The sequence below is a fragment of the Giraffa tippelskirchi genome, chromosome 9 (assembly GCF_054371585.1).
Source record: "Giraffa tippelskirchi isolate mGirTip1 chromosome 9, T2T-mGirTip1v1.2.pri, whole genome shotgun sequence".
Classification (NCBI taxonomy): Eukaryota; Metazoa; Chordata; class Mammalia; order Artiodactyla; family Giraffidae; genus Giraffa; species Giraffa tippelskirchi.
Window position 1 is genome coordinate 64,633,033 of NC_137283.1, and position 21,354 is coordinate 64,654,386.

The following is a 21,354-nucleotide window of genomic DNA, read 5'->3' on the forward strand; positions in this document are numbered from 1 at the left end:
TGGGCTCGCTCACCTGGAGGCGGCACTAGGCCTCAAGGGCGGGGGGTGGTGCTCCGACCCCTCCCTCGGGGAGGTGGATGGGGTGTCCCTCTCATCGGCCATATCCAGTGGGAAGCTCTGCAATGACAGTGACCATCAGCCAGCCCTGCTTGGAGTTTTCTGAGCTGGGCCTGCTCAGTATGGCTGTTGCTTCTGCCTACTCAAACTTTTGCTGCCAGTACCAACAGAGACGTGTATCTGCTCAGATACCTACCCGGGAGAATGGAGACCCACCTGAGGGTGTGAGGTCAGCCTGGGCGGCTGGTGTTGCCTGCCCTGTCCTCATCCCACCCAGCCTGCTTTCCCCTGGGATGTGGATACAACCGGCCCACAGACTTCTGACCCCACATCCGCCTCGGTTTGCTTGAGGCAGACACACCCCAAGAAACCCCCATCCACACACACAGGCAAAGGACCGAGTGTTTCCGGGTGGCATGGGAGAGGTGGCCTGGCCCGGCCTGGGGCTCCCTGTGTTACCTTTCTGTTTCTCTGGGCAAAGGGCCAGAGGCCTCTCGGCGGGGGCCCTGAGCCAGCGTCCAGAGGGTTCCCACACACTCTGCCTGTGAGCTCTCCTGAGGCCCCGGCCTCTGGGCAGGGGCAAACAGCAGAACATCTTGGCAGCAAGTGATCTGGCTGGGGCTCCTCTCCACTCTGGAGGCCTGGATACCTGTGTTCCGGGTTCTGTTGTTTTATGTTGCCAGGAAGTGACATCACTTCCTGGGGTTTGTGCTGAGGTCCCTTCCCCAAAGCTCCCCAAGAAATCTCTTGGTTTCTGACTGCTGAACCCCCCCGAGGCCATGTGCAGGCACAGAGACGCCCACACAGCCCACCCTACATCCTTGGGGAACCCTGGATGCAGCCAGGGCCTGAGCTCGGAGGACCCCGCTGCTCTCAGACCAGACCCCTTTTTCTCATAAGTGATGTGGTCCTGGACAAGCATATGCCCCTCAGGGTTTCCCCAGTCTCTCCATCTGCAGAGTCTGGATCACTCTCCCATCTGCCTCCTAGGTCTGTCGGCCTATGATCACCTCCGTGCCGTTCAACCTTGGGCTGATATGTCTCGGAGCTTGTGCACTGAGACTTCCAAAAGAAGAATTCAATATAGGGCTGACATACCACCGAATGGGGCAGAACATGGCCTGGATGGGTTCTGGACCTAGGAAAAGGCAGTCGTCTCGCCTTCCTGATATTTCAAGATCCCCCCCAACCCCCCCCCCCCACACTGTGGGAGATCTTGAGGTAAGATTCAGACCTCTCCCCTCCAATATAGAACAACCTTCGTCACCCTCCTGTTCCACTGAGATTCTGGCTCAAGTGTCCCACCTCAGTCTCTAGGGGAGATCAAGGCTTCCCCTATGATGCCTCCCAGGCTTCTCTCTTTTACTGTCATCCCCTTGGGTCATTTCCCCCCTTGCAGTGTGAATGGGCCTCTCATTGTTTCAAACCTTGAGATTGATTCATGCAAATTCTGTGAAATCTTATCATTTATTTCCTCTCTCCTTTTTCAGTCTCTCTCTCTAGATGTGTCTGTTTCTTCTCCTTTCTAATTTCAGTCTATGAATTTTTCCCTCTCTCTCTGTCTCTCTTGTGTATGCATGCCTATGAATATATGTATGCATGTCTATTGTTAGCCTAGGTTTAAGTTTTAGGTTTTAGTTTTCAGTGAGATAAAGGATTGGGATTGGAGTTGCTGTGAGGGGAAGGGATAGGGGTGATGCTCTTGTTTCTGGTTCACTGAGTGATGTGAGTTCTTAGTCTCTTTTTCATATGAACCCCTCCTCATAGACACCACTTGCAAATAGTCTCTCATATTCAGATTGCTACCTTTTAATTTGTGAATGCTTAGCTTTTTTTTTGTTGCAAAGCTGTTCAATTGCATAGAAGCCCCTGATGTTCTTTGGTTTCCTGTTTCCCTTACTTGAAGAGACCCATTTTTGCTTCCCACACCAAATGTTAAGGAGCGTAAGGCACATGCTTATTTCAAGGAGTTTCAAACCTCCCTTGTGGCTCATCCGCTAAAGAGTCCACCTGCAAGGCGGGAGACCTGGGTTCGATTCCCGGGTTGGGAAATCCCCTGGAGAAGGGAAAAGCTACCCGCTCCAGTATTCTGGCCTGGAGAATCCCATGGCGTGTATAGTCCATGGGGTTGCAAAAAGTCAGACAAAACTGAGCGACTTTCACTTTCACTCAGAACTTCTAGCTTTGGGTTGACGTGTTTCACTGATTTTGTGGTGCTATGAGAACAAAAGGCAATGTGATTCTTCAGAGGCAGCCATCCAGTTTTGCCATGGCCCTTTCTTGAAGAGGCCTTTGTGTTCCCATTTGCATATTCTCCCCTCCTTTGTAGTGGGTGAATTGAGCATAGAAGCTTGGGTGTATTTCTTGGACTCTCAACTCTGTTGTATGGATCTGGATGCGTGTGTATGTTTGTGTGCCCAACACCACACTGTCCAGATGATCCTAGTGTAGCAGTCTAGTTGGCTATCAGGCATCCTGGTAGACCCATATCAGGCCTTCTTTCCTTAGACTGTACAGACAATATAGGCTCCTTTGTGTTTTCATACCCATTTTGGAGTTCCTTGGTTTAGTGCCCTGAGAACATTGCTTGGCAACTTGAGAGGAAGAGCACGGACCCTCTGGATTGCCTTTGGGGATGTGACATCATTTTACCAATAGGAATCCTTCCAATCCATGAGCCCAGCTTATTTTCCATCGGATCATGTGGATATCATCTTCTTTCATCCATCTCTTGCAGTTTTCTGAGACCAGGTCCTTCCCTCCTGGGTTAGATGGACTCCTGGGTATTTCCTCCTAGTGTATGTCATTGTCAATGGGGTTGATACTTACCTTCTCATTCTAAGAGTTTGTGGTGAGCATTGGAAATGCAAACGATTTTCCCCCCTTCCTCTCTGTCCATCTCTCTGAGCCACCAGGTAGAACAGGCGTAGTCAGGGTCACACGGGGCTCAGGGAGTGCAGCTAGACTGTGTTTCTCAGGCCCTCAGTGCTGGGCATCATTCAGTATAGTCTCCATGAACCTTCCTTGGTCTGGTGTCCCTTCAGACCTCTCCCTAGTTTTAATAACCTTGCTTGTGTTCTTTGTCTCTTTGGAGACACATCCTTTATCAGCTGTGTGTTTGCAAGTATTTGTCTGCCAGTGTGTGACGTATCCTTTGCTTTTTTTCGTAAGGTCTTTACCAGAGTGGAGACCTTTGATTTTGCACAGTCCACAGTATTGCCTTTTTGTGCATTGCCTTTCTGTATTGTTTCTGAAGACCCCAAGCTCATGTCTAGCCTCTGCTCGATTTTCTGCTGGGTTTGTGAGATGTTTGGCATGGAAAATATGTCTCAGAAAAATTTGAAACGAATTTGGTGTAAGGTGTCAAGTTTCCATCCTCATTGATGTCATCCCCTCTGGTTTTCAATTCATCGCTCCTGAACTCCTTTGGAGACCTTGTGGGAAGTTTGGTTGCCTTTCAGTTTGAATTTCTGCTCTTGAATAGATTCACCCAGTTCTGCCAGCAGGGACACGGTAAAGGGTGAGTGAGGGGCAGCCTGCCCTCCCAGCACTGACCACACTGTGTGGTGAGTGTTGCTCTCCCCTCTGGGAGCCCCAGGCCACAGGCATCCCAGTGAGTAGCCAGCTCTGTTCGCAGCTGAAAGGAGTTAGTCTCTCAGGAGCCTCTGTGAGGTTGCCTTTGGGTCTCCCAGGGTGGGAGTTTACAGTGACAGGACCCATTGCACTGCAAGTGAAGTGAGAGCCCATATGACATCCGCCACTGCTCCTAAAGAGATGCACCTGAGGCCCCTTGAAGGTCCTGCACAGAGAGCTCTTTAGTGGACATGCTGGAAACTCTGTTTCCTCGTGGGCTGCCCAGGGCAGGCTCTCACCAGTCCAGACACAGACCACGGTGATGACCGGCTCTGCTCTCTCCAAAGGGTTTTCATTGGTGTGTATCCTCATCTGAGCAGTCAGGCCATGTGTACTGCCTCTCCTTGCAACTTCTAGGCCAGGGCTCCTAGGCTAGCACTCTCAGGTCTAACTTGTAGAACTAGGCTACACCGGCCAAGTGCATTGCCTGTCCTCGCAACTTCACAGCTCTCTTCTCTTCTTTACTGCACATTGATTTTCAAGAGTGTGTTTGGGCCACAAGGATGTTGGGTCTTTCTCTAGCCTTATCTCATGAAGTTGAGACAACCTCATTGTTTCTGGTTGTTCCCGTGCTCTGTTTTTCCCATTCTTTTCCTGGCTTCTTTCCGTAACTTTGTTTGTGCCTAAGGAAGAGCTCAGCATTTCTCTTCTGCCTGAGACATCACACAACAGTGATGCCCACCTGGAGATTAGTTGCCAAAAGGGCCTCATTTTGCAGATGACATCTTGAAATCACCTGCACTGCCGTTTCTGATACACAAAGGCTGCCCTAAAGGAAATAAAGAACAAGTCCCAAGTCTAGTCTTAAAATATGTGGGCTGTCTAATGAAACCACCTTTTCTATGATTTCATTGATAGGCATTAACTGGAGACATCCAGAATATGGGAAGACACTGAGATATGAGAGAATTAAAGCTTGTCAGGGGCAAGGGAGGAACAGGGAGTGCTTGAGGTGAATACAGGATTTGCAGGGGGTGAGGGAGGGTTGGTTGTGGAGAATGAAAGAGTCCCAAACTAGAAAGTGGTGATGGTTGCAGAGGATTGTGAAGGTACTTAATGCTCCAGAAGGGTACCACCTAACATCAATTTTATTGATTAAAAATGCGAGGGAAAAATACACAAATCTGTGACAAACAAAATAGAAATCAAGAAAATAAAATACAGAAAAACTGAATGAAAAGAAGCTCAGGGGAAGCGAATTCAATCTCCACTGGGTAGAAAGTGAGTTGATGGCATCCACGGGTGGCAGAGAGGGATGGAGGATGCAAAGCCAAACCCTCCCCTGGACACGGTGTTTCCAGAAATGGAAATTTGGAAAGGGCTCTGGGTCTCTGTCCAGAGCAGGGGTCCATTCTCCTTGCAGAGGTGGGTCAATCATCGTGGGCATCTGGGTCTTGGGCAGAAGCCAGGGCAGGCTCTCCCTTCAGAGGTGTTCTCTTATCCCCGGACTCAGGTTCTCCTGCCAAAATCCGAGCACGGGCAGGCAGAAGCGAACATGTAGGTGGAGGTGGAGGTGGAGGTTCTCCCCCGGGGATTGGAGCATTGGTGCCTGGGCCTGAGGGTCCTGCTTGCACAGAGATCTGATCTTCCCAGTGTGCTGGCCAATACCCAGTTGGCCTGGTGTCTATGCGAAGGCATGTCTCAGGTCTCGATCTCCTCTCAGTGGATCCCTGAGTCCTGGACATGTAGCAACCACCTCTGTAGAGACAGGGCTGGGAAGTGGAGCCTGGTTGAACCTGGGGGCTGGTGCTGGAGCTGTGAGAGAAGAAAAGGTTACCCACAGGCCTGCCTTTGCCCTTTGCCTCTCTGGAGACAATTCTACCCTGAGCTGTGGAGACAATTCTCAGTGTAGGAAGTCACAATAGGATGTCGTCCTGCCTGCAGTCCACCAAGCAGAAGGGCTGAGGCCAGCTTTGCTCCAGGTCCAGCACCAGCTTTGGGGGACTCCTCCTGTGTAGCTCAGGACTCCTTCCCCACACACTCACATGCACCAGCACCTCCTCACCTCTGTGCTCACCGTGCTGGGCTCCTGGTCCTCCTGCTGCCTCAGAGGCAGAGGTTCTCAGTGCTCTGGGTCGGACCCGGGTGTGCTGAGCTCCGTGGCAGCCTGAGACTGGGCCGCCGGGTGTGTCTTGGGTGGTGAAGGGGCAGCAGGCCTTCCCTGCTTCCTCTTCATTCCCAGTTGGGCTGAACCCTCTGTGGGCTCGCTCACCTGGAGGCTGCACTAGGCCTCAAGGGCGGGGGGTGGTGCTCCGACCCCTCCCTCGGGGAGGTGGATGGGGTGTCCCTCTCATCGGCCATATCCAGTGGGAAGTTCTGCAATGACAGTGACCATCAGCCAGCCCTGCTTGGAGTGTTCTGAGCTGGGCCTGGTCAGTATGGCTGTTGCTTCTGCCTACTCAAACTTTTGCTCCCAGAACGAACAGAGACGTGTGTCTGCTCAGATACCTACCCGGGAGAATGGAGACCCACCTGAGGGTGTGAGGTCAGCCTGGGCGGCTGCTGTTGCCTGCCCTGTCCTCATCCCACCCAGCCTGCTCTCCCCTGGGATGTGGATACAACCGGCCCACAGACTTCTGACCCCACATCCGCCTCGGTTTGCTTGAGGCAGACACACCCCAAGAAACCCCCATCCACACACACAGGCAAAGGACCGAGTGTTTCCAGGTGGCATGGGAGAGGTGGCGTGGCCCGGCCTGGGGCTCCCTGTGTTACCTTTCTGTTTCTCTGGGCAAAGGGCCAGAGGCCTCTCGGCGGGGGCCCTGAGCCAGCGTCCACAGGGTTCCCACACACTCTGCCTGTGAGCTCTCCTGAGGCCCCGGCCTCTGGGCAGGGGCAAACAGCAGAACATCTTGGCAGCAAGTGATCTGGCTGGGGCTCCTCTCCACTCTGGAGGCCTGGATACCTGTGTTCCGGGTTCTGTTGTTTTATGTTGCCAGGAAGTGACATCATTTCCTGGGGTTTGTGCTGAGGTCCCTTCCCCAAAGCTCCCCAAGAAATCTCTTGGTTTCTGACTGCTGAACCCCCCCCCCCGAGGCCATGTGCAGGCACAGAGACGCCCACACAGCCCACCCTACATCCTTGGGGAGCCCTGGATGCAGCCAGGGCCTGAGCTCGGAGGACCCCGCTGCTCTCAGGCCAGACCCCTTTTTCTCATAAGTGATGTGGCCCTGGACAAGCATATGCCCCTCAGGGTTTCCCCAGTCTCTCCATCTGCAGAGTGTGGATCACTCTCCCATCTGCCTCCTAGGTCTGTCGGCCTATGATCACCTCCGTGCCGTTCAACCTTGGGCTGATATGTCTCGGAGCTTGTGCACTGAGACTTCCAAAAGAAGAATTCAATATAGGGCTGACATACCACCGAATGGGGCAGAACATGGCCTGGATGGGTTCTGGACCTAGGAAAAGGCAGTCGTCTCGCCTTCCTGATATTTCAAGATCCCACCACCACCCCTCCACCCCACACTGTGAGAGATCTTGAGGTAAGATTCAGACCTCTCCCCTCCAATATAGAACAACTTTCGTCACCCTCCTGTTCCACTGAGATTCTGGCTCAAGCGTCCCACCTCAGTCTCTAGGGGAGATCAAGGCTTCCCCTATGATGCCTCCCAGGCTTCTCTCTTTTACTCTCATCCCCTTGGGTCATTTCCCCCCTTGCAGTGTGAATGGGCCTCTCATTGTTTCAAACCTTGAGATTGATTCATGCAAATTCTGTGAAATCTTATCATTTCCTCCCTCCTTTTTCAGTCTCTCTCTCTAGATGTGTCTGTTTCTTATCCTTTCTAAATTCAGTCTATGAATTTTTCCCTCTCTCTCTGTCTCTCTTGTGTATGCATGCCTATGAATATATGTATGCATGTCTATTGTTAGCCTAGGTTTAAGTTTTAGGTTTTAGTTTTCAGTGAGATAAAGGATTGGGATTGGAGTTGCTGTGAGGGGAAGGGATAGGGCTGATGCTCTTGTTTCTGGTTCACTGAGTGATGTGAGTTCTTAGTCTCTTTTTCATATGAACACCTCCTCATAGACACCACTTGCAAATAGTCTCTCATATTCAGGTTGCTACCTTTTAATTTGTGAATGATTAGCTTTTTTTTGTTGCAAAGCTGTTCAATTGCATAGAAGCCCCTGGTGTTCTTTGGTTTCCTATTTCCCTTACTTGAAGAGACCCATTTTTGCTTCCCACACCAAATGTTAAGGAGCCTAAGGCACATGCTTATTTCAAGGAGTTTCAAACCTCCCTTGTGGCTCATCCGCTAAAGAGTCCACCTGCAAGGCGGGAGACCTGGGTTCGATTCCCGGGTCGGGAAATCCCCTGGAGAAGGGAAAAGCTACCCGCTCCAGTATTCTGGCCTGGAGAATCCCATGGCCTGTATAGTCCATGGGGTTGCAAAAAGTCAGACAAAACTGAGCGACTTTCACTTTCACTCAGAACTTCTAGCTTTGGGTTGACGTGTTTCACTGATTTTGTGGTGCTATGAGAACAAAAGGCAATGTGATTCTTCAGATGCAGCCATCCAGTTTTGCCATGGCCCTTTCTTGAAGAGGCTTTTGTGTTCCCATTTGCATATTCTCCCCTCCTTTGTAGTAGGTGAATTGACCATAGAAGCTTGGGTTTATTTCTTGGACTCTCATCTCTGTTGTATGGATCTGGATGCGTGTGTATGTTTGTGTGCCCAACACCACACTGTCCAGATGATCCTAGTGTAGCAGTCTAGTTGGCTATCAGGCATCCTGGTAGACCCATATCAGGCCTTCTTTCCTTAGACTGTACAGACAATATAGGCTCCTTTGTGTTTTCATACCCATTTTGGAGTTCCTTGGTTTAGTGCCCTGAGAACATTGCTTGGCAACTTGAGAGGAAGAGCACGGACCCTCTGGATTGCCTTCGGGGATGTGACATCATTTTACCAATAGAAATCCTTCCAATCCATGAGCTCAGCTTATTTTCCATCGGATCATGTGGATATCATCTTCTTTCATCCATCTCTTGCAGTTTTCTGAGACCGGGTCCTTCCCTCCTGGGTTAGATGGACTCCTGGGTATTTCCTCCTAGTGTATGTCATTGTCAATGGGGTTGATACTTACCTTCTCATTCTAAGAGTTTGTGGTGAGCATTGGAAATGCAAACGATTTTCCCCCCTTCCTCTCTGTCCATCTCTCTGAGCCACCAGGTAGAACAGGCGTAGTCAGGGTCACACGGGGCTCAGGGAGTGCAGCTAGACTGTGTTTCTCAGGCCCTCAGTGCTGGGCATCATTCGGTATACTCTCCATGAACCTTCCTTGGTCTGGTGTCCCTTCAGACCTCTCCCTAGTTTTAATAACCTTGCTTGTGTTCTTTGACTCTTTGGAGACACATCCTTTATCAGCTGTGTGTTTACAAGTATTTGTCTGCCAGTGTGTGACGTATCCTTTGCTTTTTTTCGTAAGGTCTTTACCAGAGTGGAGACCTTTGATTTTGCACAGTCCACAGTATTGCCTTTTTGTGCATTGCCTTTCTGTATTGTTTCTGAAGACTCCAAGCTCATGTCTAGCCTCTGCTCGATTTTCTGCTGGGTTTGTGAGATGTTTGGCATGGAAAATATGTCTCAGAAAAATTTGAAACGAATTTGGTGTAAGGTGTCAAGTTTCCATCCTCATTCATGTCATCCCCTCTGGTTTTCAATTCATCGCTCCTGAACTCCTTTGGAGACCTTGTGGGAAGTTTGGTTGCCTTTCAGTTTGAATTTCTGCTCTTGAATAGATTCACCCAGTTCTGCCAGCAGGGACACGGTAAAGGGTGAGTGAGGGGCAGCCTGCCCTCCCAGCACTGACCACACTGTGTGGTGAGTGTTGCTCTTCCCCTCTGGGAGCCCCAGGCCACAGGCATCCCAGTGAGTAGCCAGCTCTGTCCGCAGCTGAAAGGAGTTAGTCTCTCAGGAGCCTCTGTGAGGTTGCCTTTGGGTCTCCCAGGGTGGGAGTTTACAGTGACAGGACCCATTGCACTGCAAGTGAAGTGAGAGCCCATATGACATCCACCACTGCTCCTAAAGAGATGCACCTGAGGCCCCTTGAAGGTCCTGCACAGAGAGCTCTTTAGTGGACATGCTGGAAACTCTGTTTCCTCGTGGGCTGCCCAGGGCAGGCTCTCACCAGTCCAGACACAGACCACGGTGATGACCGGCTCTGCTCTCTCCAAAGGGTTTTCATTGGTGTGTATCCTCATCTGAGCAGTCAGGCCATGTGTACTGCCTCTCCTTGCAACTTCTAGGCCAGGGCTCCTAGGCTAGAACTCTCAGGTCTAACTTGTAGAACTAGGCTACACTGGCCAAGTGCATTGCCTGTCCTCGCAAGTTCACAGCTTTCTTCTCTTCTTTACTGCACATTGATTTTCAAGAGTGTGTTTGGGCCACAAGGACGTTGGGTCTTTCTCTAGCCTTATCTCATGAAGTTGAGACAACCTCATTGTTTCTGGTTGTTCCTGTGCTCTGTTTTTCCCATTCTCTTTCCTGGCTTCTTTTTGTGACTTTGTTTGTGCCTGAGGAAGAGCTCAGCATTTCTCTTCTGCCTGAGACATCACACAACAGTGATGCCCACCTGGAGATTAGTTGCCAAAAGGGCCTCATTTTGCAGATGACATCTTGAAATCACCTGCACTGCCGTTTCTGATACACAAAGGCCGCCCTAAAGGAAATAAAAAACAAGTCCCAAGTCTAGTCTTAAAATATGTGGGCTGTCTAATGAAACCACCTTTTCTATGATTTCATTGATAGGCATTAACTGGAGACATCCAGAATATGGGAAGACACTGAGATATGAGAGAATTAAAGCTTGTCAGGGGCAAGGGAGGAACAGGGAGTGCTTGAGGTGAATACAGGATTTGCAGGGGGTGAGGGAGGGTTGGTTGTGGAGAATGAAAGAGTCCCAAACTAGAAAGTGGTGATGGTTGCAGAGGATTGTGAAGGTCCTTAATGCTCCAGAAGGGTACCACCTAACATCAATTTTATTGATTAAAAATGCGAGGGAAAAATACACAAATCTGTGACAAACAAAATAGAAATCAAGAAAATAAAATACAGAAAAACTGAATGAAAAGAAGCTCAGGGGAAGCGAATTCAATCTCCACTGGGTAGAAAGTGAGTTGATGGCATCCACGGGTGGCAGAGAGGGATGGAGGATGCAAAGCCAAACCCTCCCCTGGACACGGTGTTTCCAGAAATGGAAATTTGGAAAGGGCTCTGGGTCTCTGTCCAGAGTAGGGGTCCATTCTCCTTGCAGAGGTGGGTCAATCATCGTGGGCATCTGGGTCTTGGGCAGAAGCCAGGGCAGGCTCTCCCTTCAGAGGTGTTCTCTTATCCCCGGACTCAGGTTCTCCTGCCAAAATCCGAGCACGGGCAGGCAGAAGCGAACATGTAGGTGGAGGTGGAGGTGGAGGTTCTCCCCCGGGGATTGGAGCATTGGTGCCTGGGCCTGAGGGTCCTGCTTGCACAGAGATCTGATCTTCCCAGTGTGCTGGCCAATACCCAGTTGGCCTGGTGTCTATGGGAAGGCATGTCTCAGGTCTCGATCTCCTCTCAGTGGATCCCTGAGTCCTGGACATGTAGCAACCACCTCTGTAGAGACAGGGCTGGGAAGTGGAGCCTGGTTGAACCTGGGGGCTGGTGCTGGAGCTGTGAGAGAAGAAAAGGTTACCCACAGGCCTGCCTTTGCCCTTTGCCTCTCTGGAGACAATTCTACCCTGAGCTGTGGAGACAATTCTCAGTGTAGGAAGTCACAATAGGATGTCGTCCTGCCTGCAGTCCACCAAGCAGAAGGGCTGAGGCCAGCTTTGCTCCAGGTCCAGCACCAGCTTTGGGGGACTCCTCCTGTGTAGCTCAGGATTCCTTCCCCACACACTCACATGCACCAGCACCTCCTCACCTCTGTGCTCATCGTGCTGGGCTCCTGGTCCTCCTGCTGCCTCAGAGGCAGAGGTTCTCAGTGCTCTGGGTCGGACCCGGGTGTGCTGAGCTCCGTGGCAGCCTGAGACTGGGCCGCCGGATGTGTCTTGGGTGGTGAAGGGGCAGCAGGCCTTCCCTGCTTCCTCTTCATTCCCAGTTGGGCTGAACCCTCTGTGGGCTCGCTCACCTGGAGGCTGCACTAGGCCTCAAGGGCGGGGGGTGGTGCTCCGACCCCTCCCTCGGGGAGGTGGATGGGGTGTCCCTCTCATCGGCCATATCCAGTGGGAAGTTCTGCAATGACAGTGACCATCAGCCAGCCCTGCTTGGAGTGTTCTGAGCTGGGCCTGGTCAGTATGGCTGTTGCTTCTGCCTACTCAAACTTTTGCTCCCAGAACGAACAGAGACGTGTGTCTGCTCAGATACCTACCCGGGAGAATGGAGACCCACCTGAGGGTGTGAGGTCAGCCTGGGCGGCTGCTGTTGCCTGCCCTGTCCTCATCCCACCCAGCCTGCTCTCCCCTGGGATGTGGATACAACCGGCCCACAGACTTCTGACCCCACATCCGCCTCGGTTTGCTTGAGGCAGACACACCCCAAGAAACCCCCATCCACACACACAGGCAAAGGACCGAGTGTTTCCGGGTGGCATGGGAGAGGTGGCCTGGCCCGGCCTGGGGCTCCCTGTGTTACCTTTCTGTTTCTCTGGGCAAAGGGCCAGAGGCCTCTCGGCGGGGGCCCTGAGCCAGCGTCCACAGGGTTCCCACACACTCTGCCTGTGAGCTCTCCTGAGGCCCCGGCCTCTGGGCAGGGGCAAACAGCAGAACATCTTGGCAGCAAGTGATCTGGCTGGGGCTCCTCTCCACTCTGGAGGCCTGGATACCTGTGTTCCGGGTTCTGTTGTTTTATGTTGCCAGGAAGTGACATCATTTCCTGGGGTTTGTGCTGAGGTCCCTTCCCCAAAGCTCCCCAAGAAATCTCTTGGTTTCTGACTGCTGAACCCCCCCCCCGAGGCCATGTGCAGGCACAGAGACGCCCACACAGCCCACCCTACATCCTTGGGTAGCCCTGGATGCAGCCAGGGCCTGAGCTCGGAGGACCCCGCTGCTCTCAGGCCAGACCCCTTTTTCTCATAAGTGATGTGGCCCTGGACAAGCATATGCCCCTCAGGGTTTCCCCAGTCTCTCCATCTGCAGAGTGTGGATCACTCTCCCATCTGCCTCCTAGGTCTGTCGGCCTATGATCACCTCCGTGCCTTTCAACCTTGGGCTGATATGTCTCGGAGCTTGTGCACTGAGACTTCCAAAAGAAGAATTCAATATAGGGCTGACATACCACCGAATGGGGCAGAACATGGCCTGGATGGGTTCTGGACCTAGGAAAAGGCAGTCGTCTCGCCTTCCTGATATTTCAAGATCCCACCACCACCCCTCCACCCCACACTGTGAGAGATCTTGAGGTAAGATTCAGACCTCTCCCCTCCAATATAGAACAACTTTCGTCACCCTCCTGTTCCACTGAGATTCTGGCTCAAGCGTCCCACCTCAGTCTCTAGGGGAGATCAAGGCTTCCCCTATGATGCCTCCCAGGCTTCTCTCTTTTACTCTCATCCCCTTGGGTCATTTCCCCCCTTGCAGTGTGAATGGGCCTCTCATTGTTTCAAACCTTGAGATTGATTCATGCAAATTCTGTGAAATCTTATCATTTCCTCCCTCCTTTTTCAGTCTCTCTCTCTAGATGTGTCTGTTTCTTATCCTTTCTAAATTCAGTCTATGAATTTTTCCCTCTCTCTCTGTCTCTCTTGTGTATGCATGCCTATGAATATATGTATGCATTTCTATTGTTAGCCTAGGTTTAAGTTTTAGGTTTTAGTTTTCAGTGAGATAAAGGATTGGGATTGGAGTTGCTGTGAGGGGAAGGGATAGGGCTGATGCTCTTGTTTCTGGTTCACTGAGTGATGTGAGTTCTTAGTCTCTTTTTCATATGAACCCCTCCTCATAGACACCACTTGCAAATAGTCTCTCATATTCAGGTTGCTACCTTTTAATTTGTGAATGATTAGCTTTTTTTTGTTGCAAAGCTGTTCAATTGCATAGAAGCCCCTGGTGTTCTTTGGTTTCCTATTTCCCTTACTTGAAGAGACCCATTTTTGCTTCCCACACCAAATGTTAAGGAGCCTAAGGCACATGCTTATTTCAAGGAGTTTCAAACCTCCCTTGTGGCTCATCCGCTAAAGAGTCCACCTGCAAGGCGGGAGACCTGGGTTCGATTCCCGGGTTGGGAAATCCCCTGGAGAAGGGAAAAGCTACCCGCTCCAGTATTCTGGCCTGGAGAATCCCATGGCCTGTATAGTCCATGGGGTTGCAAAAAGTCAGACAAAACTGAGCGACTTTCACTTTCACTCAGAACTTCTAGCTTTGGGTTGACGTGTTTCACTGATTTTGTGGTGCTATGAGAACAAAAGGCAATGTGATTCTTCAGATGCAGCCATCCAGTTTTGCCATGGCCCTTTCTTGAAGAGGCTTTTGTGTTCCCATTTGCATATTCTCCCCTCCTTTGTAGTAGGTGAATTGACCATAGAAGCTTGGGTTTATTTCTTGGACTCTCATCTCTGTTGTATGGATCTGGATGCGTGTGTATGTTTGTGTGCCCAACACCACACTGTCCAGATGATCCTAGTGTAGCAGTCTAGTTGGCTATCAGGCATCCTGGTAGACCCATATCAGTTCTTCTTTCCTTAGACTGTACAGACAATATAGGCTCCTTTGTGTTTTCATACCCATTTTGGAGTTCCTTGGTTTAATGCCCTGAGAACATTGCTTGGCAACTTGAGAGGAAGAGCACGGACCCTCTGTATTGCCTTCGGGGATGTGACATCATTTTACCAATAGAAATCCTTCCAATCCATGAGCTCAGCTTATTTTCCATCGGATCATGTGGATATCATCTTCTTTCATCCATCTCTTGCAGTTTTCTGAGACCGGGTCCTTCCCTCCTGGGTTAGATGGACTCCTGGGTATTTCCTCCTAGTGTATGTCATTGTCAATGGGGTTGATACTTACCTTCTCATTCTAAGAGTTTGTGGTGAGCATTGGAAATGCAAACGATTTTCCCCCCTTCCTCTCTGTCCATCTCTCTGAGCCACCAGGTAGAACAGGCGTAGTCAGGGTCACACGGGGCTCAGGGAGTGCAGCTAGACTGTGTTTCTCAGGCCCTCAGTGCTGGGCATCATTCGGTATACTCTCCATGAACCTTCCTTGGTCTGGTGTCCCTTCAGACCTCTCCCTAGTTTTAATAACCTTGCTTGTGTTCTTTGACTCTTTGGAGACACATCCTTTATCAGCTGTGTGTTTACAAGTATTTGTCTGCCAGTGTGTGACGTATCCTTTGCTTTTTTTCGTAAGGTCTTTACCAGAGTGGAGACCTTTGATTTTGCACAGTCCACAGTATTGCCTTTTTGTGCATTGCCTTTCTGTATTGTTTCTGAAGACTCCAAGCTCATGTCTAGCCTCTGCTCGATTTTCTGCTGGGTTTGTGAGATGTTTGGCATGGAAAATATGTCTCAGAAAAATTTGAAACGAATTTGGTGTAAGGTGTCAAGTTTCCATCCTCATTCATGTCATCCCCTCTGGTTTTCAATTCATTGCTCCTGAACTCCTTTGGAGACCTTGTGGGAAGTTTGGTTGCCTTTCAGTTTGAATTTCTGCTCTTGAATAGATTCACCCAGTTCTGCCAGCAGGGACACGGTAAAGGGTGAGTGAGGGGCAGCCTGCCCTCCCAGCACTGACCACACTGTGTGGTGAGTGTTGCTCTTCCCCTCTGGGAGACCCAGGCCACAGGCATCCCAGTGAGTAGCCAGCTCTGTCCGCAGCTGAAAGGAGTTAGTCTCTCAGGAGCCTCTGTGAGGTTGCCTTTGGGTCTCCCAGGGTGGGAGTTTACAGTGACAGGACCCATTGCACTGCAAGTGAAGTGAGAGCCCATATGACATCCGCCACTGCTCCTAAAGAGATGCACCTGAGGCCCCTTGAAGGTCCTGCACAGAGAGCTCTTTAGTGGACATGCTGGAAACTCTGTTTCCTCGTGGGCTGCCCAGGGCAGGCTCTCACCAGTCCAGACACAGACCACGGTGATGACCGGCTCTGCTCTCTCCAAAGGGTTTTCATTGGTGTGTATCCTCATCTGAGCAGTCAGGCCATGTGTACTGCCTCTCCTTGCAACTTCTAGGCCAGGGCTCCTAGGCTAGAACTCTCAGGTCTAACTTGTAGAACTAGGCTACACTGGCCAAGTGCATTGCCTGTCCTCGCAAGTTCACAGCTTTCTTCTCTTCTTTACTGCACATTGATTTTCAAGAGTGTGTTTGGGCCACAAGGACGTTGGGTCTTTCTCTAGCCTTATCTCATGAAGTTGAGACAACCTCATTGTTTCTGGTTGTTCCTGTGCTCTGTTTTTCCCATTCTCTTTCCTGGCTTCTTTTTGTGACTTTGTTTGTGCCTGAGGAAGAGCTCAGCATTTCTCTTCTGCCTGAGACATCACACAACAGTGATGCCCACCTGGAGATTAGTTGCCAAAAGGGCCTCATTTTGCAGATGACATCTTGAAATCACCTGCACTGCCGTTTCTGATACACAAAGGCCGCCCTAAAGGAAATAAAAAACAAGTCCCAAGTCTAGTCTTAAAATATGTGGGCTGTCTAATGAAACCACCTTTTCTATGATTTCATTGATAGGCATTAACTGGAGACATCCAGAATATGGGAAGACACTGAGATATGAGAGAATTAAAGGTTGTCAGGGGCAAGGGAGGAACAGGGAGTGCTTGAGGTGAATACAGGATTTGCAGGGGGTGAGGGAGGGTTGGTTGTGGAGAATGAAAGAGTCCCAAACTAGAAAGTGGTGATGGTTGCAGAGGATTGTGAAGGTCCTTAATGCTCCAGAAGGGTACCACCTAACATCAATTTTATTGATTAAAAATGCGAGGGAAAAATACACAAATCTGTGACAAACAAAATAGAAATCAAGAAAATAAAATACAGAAAAACTGAATGAAAAGAAGCTCAGGGGAAGCGAATTCAATCTCCACTGGGTAGAAAGTGAGTTGATGGCATCCACGGGTGGCAGAGAGGGATGGAGGATGCAAAGCCAAACCCTCCCCTGGACACGGTGTTTCCAGAAATGGAAATTTGGAAAGGGCTCTGGGTCTCTGTCCAGAGCAGGGGTCCATTCTCCTTGCAGAGGTGGGTCAATCATCGTGGGCATCTGGGTCTTGGGCAGAAGCCAGGGCAGGCTCTCCCTTCAGAGGTGTTCTCTTATCCCCGGACTCACGTTCTCCTGCCAAAATCCGAGCACGGGCAGGCAGAAGCGAACATGTAGGTGGAGGTGGAGGTGGAGGTTCTCCCCCGGGGATTGGAGCATTGGTGCCTGGGCCTGAGGGTCCTGCTTGCACAGAGATCTGATCTTCCCAGTGTGCTGGCCAATACCCAGTTGGCCTGGTGTCTATGGGAAGGCATGTCTCAGGTCTCGATCTCCTCTCAGTGGATCCCTGAGTCCTGGACATGTAGCAACCACCTCTGTAGAGACAGGGCTGGGAAGTGGAGCCTGGTTGAACCTGGGGGCTGGTGCTGGAGCTGTGAGAGAAGAAAAGGTTACCCACAGGCCTGCCTTTGCCCTTTGCCTCTCTGGAGACAATTCTACCCTGAGCTGTGGAGACAATTCTCAGTGTAGGAAGTCACAATAGGATGTCGTCCTGCCTGCAGTCCACCAAGCAGAAGGGCTGAGGCCAGCTTTGCTCCAGGTCCAGCACCAGCTTTGGGGGACTCCTCCTGTGTAGCTCAGGACTCCTTCCCCACACACTCACATGCACCAGCACCTCCTCACCTCTGTGCTCACCGTGCTGGGCTCCTGGTCCTCCTGCTGCCTCAGAGGCAGAGGTTCTCAGTGCTCTGGGTCGGACCCGGGTGTGCTGAGCTCCGTGGCAGCCTGAGACTGGGCCGCCGGGTGTGTCTTGGGTGGTGAAGGGGCAGCAGGCCTTCCCTGCTTCCTCTTCATTCCCAGTTGGGCTGAACCCTCTGTGGGCTCGCTCACCTGGAGGCTGCACTAGGCCTCAAGGGCGGGGGGTGGTGCTCCGACCCCTCCCTCGGGGAGGTGGATGGGGTGTCCCTCTCATCGGCCATATCCAGTGGGAAGTTCTGCAATGACAGTGACCATCAGCCAGCCCTGCTTGGAGTGTTCTGAGCTGGGCCTGGTCAGTATGGCTGTTGCTTCTGCCTACTCAAACTTTTGCTCCCAGAACGAACAGAGACGTGTGTCTGCTCAGATACCTACCCGGGAGAATGGAGACCCACCTGAGGGTGTGAGGTCAGCCTGGGCGGCTGCTGTTGCCTGCCCTGTCCTCATCCCACCCAGCCTGCTCTCCCCTGGGATGTGGATACAACCGGCCCACAGACTTCTGACCCCACATCCGCCTCGGTTTGCTTGAGGCAGACACACCCCAAGAAACCCCCATCCACACACACAGGCAAAGGACCGAGTGTTTCCGGGTGGCATGGGAGAGGTGGCCTGGCCCGGCCTGGGGCTCCCTGTGTTACCTTTCTGTTTCTCTGGGCAAAGGGCCAGAGGCCTCTCGGCGGGGGCCCTGAGCCAGCGTCCACAGGCTTCCCACACACTCTGCCTGTGAGCTCTCCTGAGGCCCCGGTCTCTGGGCAGGGGCAAACAGCAGAACATCTTGGCAGCAAGTGATCTGGCTGGGGCTCCTCTCCACTCTGGAGGCCTGGATACCTGTGTTCCGGGTTCTGTTGTTTTATGTTGCCAGGAAGTGACATCATTTCCTGGGGTTTGTGCTGAGGTCCCTTCCCCAAAGCTCCCCAAGAAATCTCTTGGTTTCTGACTGCTGAACCCCCCCCCCCCGAGGCCATGTGCAGGCACAGAGATGCCCACACAGCCCACCCTACATCCTTGGGTAGCCCTGGATGCAGCCAGGGCCTGAGCTCGGAGGACCCCGCTGCTCTCAGGCCAGACCCCTTTTTCTCATAAGTGATGTGGCCCTGGACAAGCATATGCCCCTCAGGGTTTCCCCAGTCTCTCCATCTGCAGAGTGTGGATCACTCTCCCATCTGCCTCCTAGGTCTGTCGGCCTATGATCACCTCCGTGCCTTTCAACCTTGGGCTGATATATCTCGGAGCTTGTGCACTGAGACTTCCAAAAGAAGAATTCAATATAGGGCTGACATACCACCGAATGGGGCAGAACATGGCCTGGATGGGTTCTGGACCTAGGAAAAGGCAGTCGTCTCGCCTTCCTGATATTTCAAGATCCCACCACCACCCCTCCACCCCACACTGTGAGAGATCTTGAGGTAAGATTCAGACCTCTCCCCTCCACTATAGAACAACTTTCGTCACCCTCCTGTTCCACTGAGATTCTGGCTCAAGCGTCCCACCTCAGTCTCTAGGGAAGATCAAGGCTTCCCTAATGATGCCTCCCAGGCTTCTCTCTTTTACTCTCATCCCCTTGGGTCATTTCCCCCCTTGTAGTGTGAATGGGCCTCTCATTGTTTCAAACCTGGAGATTGATTCATGCAAATTCTGTGAAATCTTATCATTTCCTCTCTCCTTTTTCAGTCTCTCTCTCTAGATGTGTCTGTTTCTTATCCTTTCTAAATTCAGTCTATGAATTTTTCCCTCTCTCTCTGTCTCTCTTGTGTATGCATGCCTATGAATATATGTATGCATGTCTATTGTTAGCCTAGGTTTAAATTTTAGGTTTTAGTTTTCAGTGAGATAAAGGATTGGGATTGGAGTTGCTGTGAGGGGAAGGGATAGGGCTGATGCTCTTGTTTCTGGTTCACTGAGTGATGTGAGTTCTTAGTCTCTTTTTCATATGAACCCCTCCTCATAGACACCACTTGCAAATAGTCTCTCATATTCAGGTTGCTACCTTTTAATTTGTGAATGATTAGCTTTTTTTTGTTGCAAAGCTGTTCAATTGCATAGAAGCCCCTGGTGTTCTTTGGTTTCCTGTTTCCCTTACTTGAAGAGACCCATTTTTGCTTCCCACACCAAATGTTAAGGAGCCTAAGGCACATGCTTATTTCAAGGAGTTTCAAACCTCCCTTGTGGCTCATCCGCTAAAGAGTCCACCTGCAAGGCGGGAGACCTGGGTTCGATTCCCGGGTCGGGAAATCCCCTGGAGAAGGGAAAAGCTACCCGCTCCAGTATTCTGGCCTGGAGAATCCCATGGCCTGTATAGTCCATGGGGTTGCAAAAAGTCAGACAAAACTGAGCGACTTTCACTTTCACTCAGAACTTCTAGCTTTGGGTTGACGTGTTTCACTGATTTTGTGGTGCTATGAGAACAAAAGGCAATGTGATTCTTCAGATGCAGCCATCCAGTTTTGCCATGGCCCTTTCTTGAAGAGGCTTTTGTGTTCCCATTTGCATATTCTCCCCTCCTTTGTAGTAGGTGAATTGACCATAGAAGCTTGGGTTTATTTCTTGGACTCTCATCTCTGTTGTATGGATCTGGATGCGTGTGTATGTTTGTGTGCCCAACACCACACTGTCCAGATGATCCTAGTGTAGCAGTCTAGTTGGCTATCAGGCATCCTGGTAGACCCATATCAGGCCTTCTTTCCTTAGACTGTACAGACAATATAGGCTCCTTTGTGTTTTCATACCCATTTTGGAGTTCCTTGGTTTAGTGCCCTGAGAACATTGCTTGGCAACTTGAGAGGAAGAGCACGGACACTCTGTATTGCCTTCGGGGATGTGACATCATTTTACCAATAGAAATCCTTCCAATCCATGAGCTCAGCTTATTTTCCATCGGATCATGTGGATATCATCTTCTTTCATCCATCTCTTGCAGTTTTCTGAGACCGGGTCCTTCCCTCCTGGGTTAGATGGACTCCTGGGTATTTCCTCCTAGTGTATGTCATTGTCAATGGGGTTGATACTTACCTTCTCATTCTAAGAGTTTGTGGTGAGCATTGGAAATGCAAACGATTTTCCCCCCTTCCTCTCTGTCCATCTCTCTGAGCCACCAGGTAGAACAGGCGTAGTCAGGGTCACACGGGGCTCAGGGAGTGCAGCTAGACTGTGTTTCTCAGGCTCTCAGTGCTGGGCATCATTCGGTGTACTCTCCATGAAGCTTCCTTGGTCTGGTGTCCCTTCAGACCTCTCCCTAGTTTTAATAACCTTGCTTGTGTTCTTTGTCTCTTTGGAGACACATCCTTTATCAGCTGTGTGTTTACAAGTATTTGTCTGCCAGTGTGTGACGTATCCTTTGCTTTTTTTCGTAAGGTCTTTACCAGAGTGGAGACCTTTGATTTTGCACAGTCCACAGTATTGCCTTTTTGTGCATTTCCTTTCTGTATTGTTTCTGAAGACTCCAAGCTCATGTCTAGCCTCTGCTCGATTTTCTGCTGGGTTTGTGAGATGTTTGGCATGGAAAATATGTCTCAGAAAAATTTGAAACGAATTTGGTGTAAGGTGTCAAGTTTCCATCCTCATTCATGTCATCCCCTCTGGTTTTCAATTCATCGCTCCTGAACTCCTTTGGAGACCTTGTGGGAAGTTTGGTGGCCTTTCAGTTTGAATTTCTGCTCTTGAATAGATTCACCCAGTTCTGCCAGCAGGGACACGGTAAAGGGTGAGTGAGGGGCAGCCTGCCCTCCCAGCACTGACCACACTGTGTGGTGAGTGTTGCTCTTCCCCTCTGGGAGCCCCAGGCCACAGGCATCCCAGTGAGTAGCCAG